This window comes from Pavona decussata, unplaced genomic scaffold (genome assembly GCF_977016875.1).
Source record: "Pavona decussata unplaced genomic scaffold, jaPavDecu1.1 SCAFFOLD_16, whole genome shotgun sequence".
NCBI lineage: Eukaryota > Metazoa > Cnidaria > Anthozoa > Scleractinia > Agariciidae > Pavona > Pavona decussata.
In genome coordinates this window covers 3658702-3669731 of record NW_028145439.1, presented here as the reverse complement: position 1 = coordinate 3669731, position 11030 = coordinate 3658702, and positions in this window count along the sequence as shown.

The following is an 11030-nucleotide window of genomic DNA, read 5'->3' as shown; positions in this document are numbered from 1 at the left end:
ACGTTCGACATTCAAATCCTAGCAGTATGCAGGATGTTTGTCCCATGAACGAGTCTCCTGTAGCTCAGTGGTAGAGCATCCGAACTAGTAATCGGAAGGTCTTAGGTTCGATTCCTGATAGGAGCACTCGGATTTCTTTTTTCCGAGTATGCCTGCGTCACTTTCTTGAATAATCATCATTCTCATTCATTCACCAGACTGGAAATATACCATCACATTTCTCATCCTCCATAATATAACATTGTAATTTCATTTATATAATTTAGTAACATCTAAACCTGAAGAAGCCTGGTTTGGGCAGCCGAAACACTGTTTTAAAATATATTACGTTGTGTCAGCTTTGCAGTAGTCTTTGGACTTCTCATCGTCTATTTTTTGGTCGCTATACAGACAAATGTATGGAAAGTTCAAAACACGACTGGACGCTTTCTGGCACAGCTACATATCCCTACATTTTTTTTTCTTAAAATCCTTTTCCTAGTGCCAAAAGTTTCCAATTCATGAAATTTTCAGAAGCGATGTTTTATGAAAATTTTTTGACATCGGATTTCCATACAAACACTGTTACTTCAAGACGTGTTTGCCAACTCGTAAACATGGCGTCGAAAACCGTGATAAGGCCTATTGTATTTCAGTTGTATAGAATGTTAAATTCGAGACGTTGTGAGTGTGCGAGACCCTTGTTTTAATATCCGAGACCGACAGTTCATATTTTCGATCCATAATGCATTGGTCAATTGAAATTCCCGGGATCGCAGACATAGTGAGGATTTAACGCAGCCAAAGTATAGACTGCAAGCAGTCCCTTTCTGGACAGTCGAGAGGTCGCGCGAAATATATAGCCGAGCGCAAAAAAACTGGAGCAAACGTGCCGAGGGGGGCTTGGGGGCCCGCCTCTCCCCCAGTCTCTTCTCGTTTATTTCTCCTTGCTCAAGTCTCCCTGCGCTGTGAGCGCACCATCTCGACTGACCAGAAAGGGACTGCTTGCAGTCTAGCCAAAGTAGGGATCGGGGGACCGGGAAATTAACTAAATGTCCGTCTGTTTGACCAGGACGCACTGGTTTGACCGGGGCCATTGAGCGTCACCGGAAGCGGGGACAACAGCGGAGTACAGTCGGACATTGTTCCGAACTGAAAATTTATATTCCGCGTTTCATTTTGTGTAAGGCGCATTGCGTGTGTATGAGTGGAGACTAAGTTCCAATGAGTGGACACTGGGTCCGAGTTTATGTTATGAAAACGTTGCTCGACGTTCTGGTCGAGAATCATGAAATGTATTGCCTAAGTTTTCGTTGCGTTTTAGTGAATAAATCGTTCATTTTCATGGTCCTTCGAGCCGGATGAACAGTATCGACGATCGGTCAAGCGAAAAGGAGTGTTGGACTTCTGTTTCTTGCCGCGAAAAAGTGGGTTTTCGCATCTTGGCGATTGGCGCCAAAACACGTGTGTTGCAGCACCTTGATCGAGTGGAACTTCAGTGGATTTGCAGTGGAATTTTAAACGGTGTTTGAAAATGTCGAAAGATTTAGAAGCTGTCAAGAAAAAGAGAAGGTTTCTGAGAAAATCTTTAACAGACACGGTGAAGTCAGTCGACGAAGCCCTGTCACAACAAGATAATCATGCACGAATTCAAGTGTTGAAAGATAACATCGCAAGCAAATGGAGCGATTTGCAAGAAGTGCAAGGCACAATGTGCACGATGTTGGAAGATGCTGACATTGATGCCGAGTGTGAGAGTCACAATGAGTATGAAGGGCGTGTGATTGAAAGCATGGCGAAAATGACGAGTTATCTTTCAAGTAAACATTTGCCAGAAGTGAAATTGGCGGGAAGCAACCCACATGTATCTCAGTCGTCTTCTCAAGTACAAGTTAAGCTACCCAAGATCAATCTACCAACCTTTGATGGCAATGTTTTGAGTTGGCAACCCTATTATCAGTCGATAAAAGTTTCGGTAGTCGACAATGCGTCGTTGGCAGATGTCCAAAAATTAGAGTATTTGATGAGATCGCTTAAGGGTTCGGCTGCTGAAGCGGTGAAAGGTTTTGCAGTGGTACAAGCGAATTACCAGCCAGTTTTGGAAATCCTGAAGGAAAGATTTGGGCATACAAGGTTAATCCTCGATGCACATGTAAGATCCTTGATCCATTTGCCACGTTTGAGCTGTGATGATGCAGCCTCCATGCGTAAATTTTACGATGAAGTGATAGGTCACGTTCGTTCTGTCGAGTCCATGGGTGAAAAGTTTAAATCTGAAACTTTGGCTCCTGTTCTGGTGCCCCTTATCGTGGACAAGCTACCTAAAGAAGTTGTGGAAAAATGGGAACTGGAGCTCAGTGAGGAAATAGCTAAGCAGGACTGTGTAGAAGTGAAAACACTGTTCACTTTCTTGGAACAACTGATTAGAGCTAAAGAGTCTTCCCAACCTCCTTCTCTTGATTCGAAAGCTCCAGCAAAGGAAAATCCTGGAAATCGTGAAAATCGTTTCAAGTTTAACCGCTCGCAAAGGTCATCCACCTCTGCATTATGTGCGACAACGCAAGAGGGCAAGTGTGTCATTTGCTCCAAAAACCATGGTTTGAAGTCATGTGTCAGTTTTCTGTCATTGCCTGTAAAAGAAAGGTTCAGAAAGGCAACGTCTAAGGGTCTGTGTTTCCGATGCCTTGAATCTGGTCATAGAGCTGAAGTGTGCCAGAAGCCTCCATGCAAGCACTGCCAAGGTAGACATCACAGTCTCCTGCATCAAGATTCAGCTCGACCTCACTTGGAAGAAGTTAAGGTGGAATCAGTCCCTGAATTACCATCCCCTTCATCAGGTCCTCCTGTGTCATCTTCAGTTGTGGCAAATTCTGTTGCAGTGGGCTCGGGTGGAAAGGTGATTCTGCAGACTGTACCAGCTATTTTGTGTGGAGTGAATGGGTGTTCAAAAGTTGTGAGATGTTTCTTTGATCCTGGTTCTCAAACATCGTTTGTTCGGCAGAGTGTAATTGATGAGCTTGGTCTTAACGGGAAGAGTGTCAAAATTGTTGTCTCTGGATTTGGAGGAGAGGCTACCAAGAACACTTTGCGGAAGAGAATTACATTTACTGTGGCACCTGTTGATAAATCTGGACAGCCTCAGTGTATTGAAGCGCTTACTACACCAGTAATATGCCGGCCAGCTGAAGCTGTGGATATTCATCCAGCAAGATGGTCTCATCTTCGGAACATAGTATTTCCTGAAGAGTTCCCTAGAGATGAACAGGAGATTGATGTGCTTATTGGTTTGGATTTCTATTATTCCTTCGTGACAAGAGACATTGTAAGAGGACGTTCCAGTGAACCAGTTGCAGTTCGCACAACTTTGGGTTGGGTCTTCTGTGGACCAACAGGTGGTCATGACCGAGAATGCACTGTGTCTATGAATGTTCAAATTGGTGTTGAGGAACAATTGAATGAAACACTTCAAAAGTTCTGGGATTTGGAGTCCATTGGTGTTAGACCTGCTGAAAGTTCAGTTTCTACTACTCATGTTGAAGATATGGTCTTGAAGAAGTTTAAAGAGACTCTAACGTACAATGATGGTCGCTATGAAGTATCCTTACCGTGGAAGAAAGATCGTGTTGCATTGAAAGATAATTACCGGCAAGCGGAAAGTAGGTTGTACAATCTAGAAAAGAAGCTGCTCCAAGAGCCAATGAAAGCTACGTCATACCGAGAAGCGATTAACAAGTATGTTGAGAATGGTGTTGCTGAAGAAGTACCTTGTGATGAAGTTACACCGACAGATGGGCGTCCTGTGTTTTATCTCCCCCATCATGCGGTCATTAGAGAAGACAAGCAGACAACCAAGACAAGAGTGGTGTTTGATGCATCAGCTAAAGATAGCAATGGTGTCTCTCTGAACAGCTGCTTAGAGCCAGGCCCAGCATTGCAGCCAGATTTAGTTGGAATTATTCTGCGTTTTCGAAAGAATCATGTAGCTATCATGGGTGACATAGAGAAGATGTTCTTACAGATCCGGTTAAAAGAGGAAGACATGGATTCACACCGGTATCTATGGAGAGATTTGGACCCTAAGGCCACGCCTAAGATTTACAGAATGACAAGGGTCACATTTGGAGTTGTTTCCAGTCCTTTTCTTGCCATTGGTACTATTCAAGAGCATGTGAAAAGGTGTAAAGGAACATTCCCTGTTGCATCAAGTGAAATTTTAAGGAACACTTATGTTGATGACTTTGCTTCAGGGAGAGACAATGTGCAGGAAACACTGAAATTGCAGCAAAGTGCAACTGAGCTTATGCAGAAAGCTGCCTTTAATTTGACAAAATGGTCAAGCAATTCGTCTGAGCTTATGGATTCTTTACCTGAGAGGGACAGAGCAGCAGTTAGTCTCGTCAACCTGGAGAGTGATTTAGCAGAAGCACATCCAATGACAAAAGCATTAGGTTTAAAGTGGAATACGATAACTGACAGCCTTGTCTTTGCAATTGATGCGGACATTGTTAAGTCCAGATCAGAGACAGTGTACACAAAAAGAAAAGTGGCGTCTTTAGCAGCAAAGATTTTTGATCCGATTGGTCTAATCGCACCGTTTTCAGTGAGGTCAAAATTGATTCTTCAAAGTTTGTGGACCCAAGGTGTTGGATGGGATGAGGAAATTCCCATGGAAGTCTCATTGAAATGGAATCAGTGGGTTCAAGAACTTTCAGAACTTGAACACGTTCACATTCCAAGATGTTACACTGATTTGTCATTAAGTCAGAATCCTAAAGTTGAGTTACACGCATTTGGTGATGCGTCGGAAGTTGCTTATGCCTCTGCAGTTTATCTGAGAGTTGTTAGTGAAGATGGAAAGGCATCTACCAGTCTTGTAATGTCCAAGACCCGAGTGGCTCCTGTAAGGAAGATTACACTTCCGCGCTTAGAGTTGATGGCTGCTGTAATTACTGCTAGACTTTGTACCTATGTCAAAGGTGCAATCGATTGTCCCATAAACCGCATTGTTTGTTGGACAGACAATTCTTCAACTTTACACTGGATCAGAGGAGCCGCCTCACAGTGGAAACCATTTGTTGCCAATCGTGTTATTGAAATTCAGTCATTGTTAGATCCCAGTGTTTGGAGGTACTGTCCAGGACCGCAGAATCCAGCGGATCTACCTACCCGAGGTTTGTCTGCAAGTCAGTTAAGAGAGAGTCATTTGTGGTGGAAAGGACCCTCTTGGTTGCAAGAGTCCGAAAAAGATTGGCCCGAGGATTTGAGGTCAAAGCCTTCCAGGGAAAATGTTGACCCAGAGAGGAAGAGTAAAGCTAGTGTCAGTTGTGTTGTGCAACCCAAAGAGCCATTCATTGACTTCACAAGATTCAGTAAGTACGGTCGCTTGCTAAGAACTGTTGCTTGGATCAGAAGATTCGTTAGAAACTCAAGGGTGAAAGAGGAGGAAAGGATTGACAGCCCTTTAACTGGTTTAGAGATGCAAAATGCAGAAAAATGGTTGATTTTTCATGTACAAGAAGCAAGTTTTGCTGAAGAAATTACGTCAAGTAAACGGCATGGTACAGTGAAGGACAGCAACCTGGCCAATTTGAACCCGTTTATGTGTCCTACTAGTGGTTTTCTTCGTTTTGGAGGAAGAATTCACAAGTCACTGTTACCAGAAGAGGAGAAGCATCCTATTATCTTGCCTTCCAACAATCCTGTTGTTAAGTTGTTGATTGATGATGTTCACCGCCGTGAGCTTCATGCTGGAGTTGAACACACTTTGTCAGTTTTGCGACAGAAATTTTGGTTGATCAAAGGACGATCGACTGTCCGTCAGACACTGAGGAACTGTCTAATATGTCGCCATTACCTAACAAAGCCCTTTGGTCAGCGGATGGCACCACTTCCTGAAGACAGAATTAAGCCTGCGCCCCCGTTCACTAATGTGGGACTAGACTTTGCTGGTCCTTTGTATTTGAAAGACAGTGGTGATAAAGTCTATATCTGTTTATTTACATGTGCAGTTACCCGTGCGGTACACTTAGAGTTGGTGTGTAATATGACGACTGAGCGATTTCTCCTTGCTTTGAGACGCATGATTGCAAGAAGAGGAATGTGCAGCATTATTTGGTCAGATAATGCAAAAACTTTCAAGGCTGCTAACAAGGAGCTACAGCAATGTTGGAGAGTATTGGAATCAGACCAAACCCAGAGTGCTTTGTCCGAAAAGAAGATTCAGTGGAAGTTCATAGCGGAGAAGGCCCCATGGTGGGGTGGGTTTTATGAGCGACTTGTAAAGAGTGTTAAGACGCCATTGAAAAAACTATTTGCCAAAGCAATGTTAGATGCCGAGCAGTTAACTACTATTTTGGCTGAAATTGAAGCACAACTGAACAGTCGTCCTCTTACTTACCTGGGTGCAGACCCTGATGACTACAGTGTGATTACCCCTGCACAGATTCTGATTGGCAGAAACCTTCAAGTGTGTCCGACTAAAGACACTCATGTTTCAGAACAGACATCAAGAGCCCTCACCAAACGATTTCAGTATCACCAGAGGCTCGTAAATGGATTTTGGAAGCGTTGGCATGCAGAGTATCTGAAATCCCTGACACCCCTCAAGAAATGGTATAAGATTGGTCGTGAAATCCGTAAAGGTGACTTGGTCCTTGTGAGTGAGGATCGTGTAGCTCGGGGTCAATGGTCACGTGCACGAGTGGAAGACACCCACACAGGCCGCGATGGACTTGTCCGGTCCGTCACCCTGCGGACCTCATCCGGAAGTGTTACTCGCCGTCCAGTGCAGCGGCTACACCTGTTTGAAGCCTGTGATGCTGATATAGCTGCTGAACTTAATTGAACTTGATGAGACATTGTTGAACATTTTAGTTGAACTTTATTGAACTTTGTTGACAAGTTACATGTGATGCACTCCCTGCATCGGGCGGGAGGATGTTCCGAACTGAAAATTTATATTCCGCGTTTCATTTTGTGTAAGGCGCATTGCGTGTGTATGAGTGGAGACTAAGTTCCAATGAGTGGACACTGGGTCCGAGTTTATGTTATGAAAACGTTGCTCGACGTTCTGGTCGAGAATCATGAAATGTATTGCCTAAGTTTTCGTTGCGTTTTAGTGAATAAATCGTTCATTTACAGACATGAAGTAATACAGTCGAACCTCCATGTGCGACCACCTCCCGTGATAAGCGACCACCAATCCAAAACACCAAATTTTCCCAGTCAAAGCCCTATTGGAACCTCTCGTAAACGACCACCTCTGATAAGCGACCGCGACAACTTTTTGAGGTGACGGCATTATAATTTTCATAGTTTTTAACCTCTTGTAAGCGACAACTTGACACATGGTCTGATCTCCAGATGTTTGAGATAGGGTACGTACACCGAAATAGAACCGGATTGGAATTCCGTCACTCAAGATAGTCTATTCTGTGTGACGGGAGATTTTTCCACTCTAAGCGAACGGGAACGTTTCGGCTATTCTGAACTTCAACGGGAGAGCTTCTGTGACAATTCTTGGGGGAAGCAGTTGAGAGATCGCTTGCGAGAAAGGGCCGTCACTCCCTTGAGGTACCAAGATCTAGCCGCAACTGGATGTAGAATTAACAGCGACAACTTCACTTTTGGTTCCAACAGCAGTTTATTCTCGAAGGATGAACTCATGTTATCACTGCTCTGACTGCTGTAATTACCGATGTAATCCGATGTAATCACTCAGCGCTACATACAGAGTTGTATATATATGATTGTACAAGTATCCATTGTTAACAGAATACAATGCGTGTGAATGTGAAAAGTAATTACAGAGGACACGGCAGTACTTTGAATAACGCGTAGAAGATTAAACGGCCAAGTTTTAGCACCAAAACCCCAATATTAACTACACTTGTTAATCAAGGAGAACTTGCACTATTCAACTGTCCTAAATTAAAAGTTCTTCAACGTAGCAAATGAGTTTTCCGAAGTGTCAGTGAACGGCTCGTGCCGCTTAATTACCGTTATCACAGTTCACAAAGAAACTCACTTAGTACTCATAACTAAACGGTTGAGCTATTCATACACAGAGCGGACCAGGATCCGTAAAGGCTTAAAGATAAACGGCAAACTAACAAGTTGTTGATTAATTCTAATTGAATACTCTAGAAAACGCAATTGCAGAACGGAGCTCATTTCAAGAGTCGGGGGCCAGGGCTTCAATTGACTGATGCATAATTTTGAGCCAGAGACTTTACCTAAAACATGCGAGCCCGAGACTCTGTAGCCTGATTCTCAGACGGTTCGGGTCGCTCGCGCACTCTGTGGCCGCGAACGACCTGGACCGTCAGAGAATCAGGCTAGAGACTCTGAGAGCTTCTGGGTGTCGATAGTACAGTCGAACCTCTCTAATACGGACACCGAAGGGACAGAGCAAAGTGTCCGTATTAGAGAGGTGTCCGCTTTATAGAGGTCATGAATATTACGTCACTTTAAAGGTAGCCTGTTCCAGGCTCCTAGAGAGACGCGAAGGAGAGTGCGAGGGGGCGAAAACGAGGGGGGGAGTCCCCTGTCGTTCTCGTCCCCTCGCACTCTCCTTCGCGCCTCTCTAGGAGCCTGGAACAGGCTACTTTAAAGGTTCCATTGATGGTATTGAGACCGGTACAAATCATTACAATACAAGTTGTACAATTTCATAAACATGGCAAACTATAATACAGTTTCCGAACAGTAACAGAATAGAACAGTAACAAGTGTAGCGAACACTAACATAGTAGAGTATTAATTTAATGAAAGTTCTTTGTTATTGATTCATTTTGCGTTAAAGAAGTCTGTAATGTAACGACAAACAGGAAATCGTGTTGAATAAGAACTGTCATTACTGGAGTGTCCGTAATAAAGAGGTTAAGTTTGTATGAATTTTCTCTCTGGGGCCGAGATTTCGTGTCCGTTGTCCGTATTATAGAAGTTATTTTTGCAAAGAATGTATGGGCATTTTCCCAGGACCAAGTGAACTGTACATATTGGAGAGGTGTCCGTATTACAGAGGCGTCCGCAAGGAGAGGTCCGACTGTTCCAAAAAGAAGGTTGCCATTCTTCATGCATGTGTTCGTTGATCATCGTGTGACTCACCGAAATAGACTACAACCTTTGTTTTCTTGCTCTATAGTTTGAGAGACTTCGATACTTCAAGATGGTTGGACTTGCCGTTTTCGACAGACCATTCTAAACCCTTTAGGTTCAAACCGGATCACCTGTCCAGAGTGGGGAAGAGAGGTATACGTACATTCTCGACTCCAAAGCTCTTCCCTTTTGCGCATGACTGATGCTGGTCATCACCGTAACTGCGACATTAATTTCCTGAGTTTCGGCATATTTTAAACACTTTGACTTTGACCTCGTAGTTACGGCGATGACTCTCTTCCCCACCCTGGACAGATCATGAGATGATCCCGTTTGAACCAATTGCAAAGGCTACAGCATATGATGTATTTATAGAAGTATTAGAAATCCCAAATTATCACACTCATTTTCACTTTTCCAAAAGCGTGGGGCTTCTGATCTCCTCACTTTTCTACCATTTCAGTAAATTGGAATCTTAAGAGTTTAATTTCTACGTTTTCTCAAAATATGGAGCTAGACTGCTCAAATTATTTTCCATTTTTTTATTGTTATATTAACATGTTAAAAGGCGCGTTTTAACTTGTATCTACTTCAGATGGATGTATCTGGCGCTGTAAATTCGATTTAAATGTTAAGAAAGCTATGTTCTTGTCCCCCTTAAAGTAGGGATTCAAAATGGTCTCGGTTAAAAAGTTCAGAAAGTTGTTCAGTTTATTAAATGTAACAATCACCTCGCATTACATTCCGTTCTTGAAACCATAACTTGAATATTAACCAGTTACACAATAGCCCAAAACCACCGGTCCAGAACGAAGTAGATGCATAAATAGAAAGTGACTTACGTTTTCCCAAAAGTGACTAAGATGGGGTCTATAAGACTATAATGGGGCAGGGACTCTGAGAGGGCAGCGGCACATACCCTGCAAAACTGAACTCACCCCTCCCCCCCCCCCCCCCCGGGCATTCCACTCTATCTTTGTGGTAACTCGCAGTCATGAAACTAACGTAAACAGCAGACTTTGTGTGGCGTATTTAATATTTTGGTCGTCTTAGCGCGATTCCAGTAGGTTTAGGTTCGCTGACAAGGTATCAAGGAAACAAGGTGAGGCATTTTTCTTCGATTGGTGATCTTTATTTTCGACTCTATAATTTATGCCATTGTACAAGCTTTCGTGACACTTCAAATATTTTTAGTAACCGCTCCTAGCGCTTGGGTTACCTGTGTTTTCTCTCTTTCGTGCCTTCGGGCTCGGCATGCCTTCAATATGACCAAATATCATGAATCTGCTTTTGGGTGTGTGGGTTCCATACAAAGCACGCATATTCAAGTTTTGGTTCAACTAAGGCGAGATACGCTTGCTGTTTCACCTTTCAGTATTGTTGGGTTGTTTGGCAAACTCGCCCTTCCTGATATTGTACCCCCGATCTTCTTCAGGAAGCCTTACAACTTGCTAAAATCGCTAGACTTGAGGACAGGCGCAACGAACTCTGCATGAGAACTTTTTCATAAGATAACAAAAGGCGGGCCCTTGTCAAAACATCTAACCCCGATTAGGCGTATCGCCCATGACTCAGAAACTCTAACTCTTGTAAGTCTTTTGAATGTAGAACTGAGCGTTTTAAGCGAACCTTTCTCTCTTGTACCATCCTAATGGCAAACGTAACATCTTCTACTAATGTTGAAAAAGTTGAATGTTATTCTTAGTTTACGACTGATTTTTTCTTAGGTTTAGTATTATTTTTCAGCCTTTTTGATCCATATTCTTGTAATTTTACCAGGTTTTACTATTTCTAAGTGCTATATTGTAAACGCCAGTCCCAAGGAGGTTTTTGTAATTTTTCTGAGAATGTGGTGATTAAACATTTTAATTATTTATTTTTCACCTTTTCTGGGATTTTGTAAACAGTTTTACTAAGGAAACCTAGGTGACCGTTTGCCCGGCCCACAATGT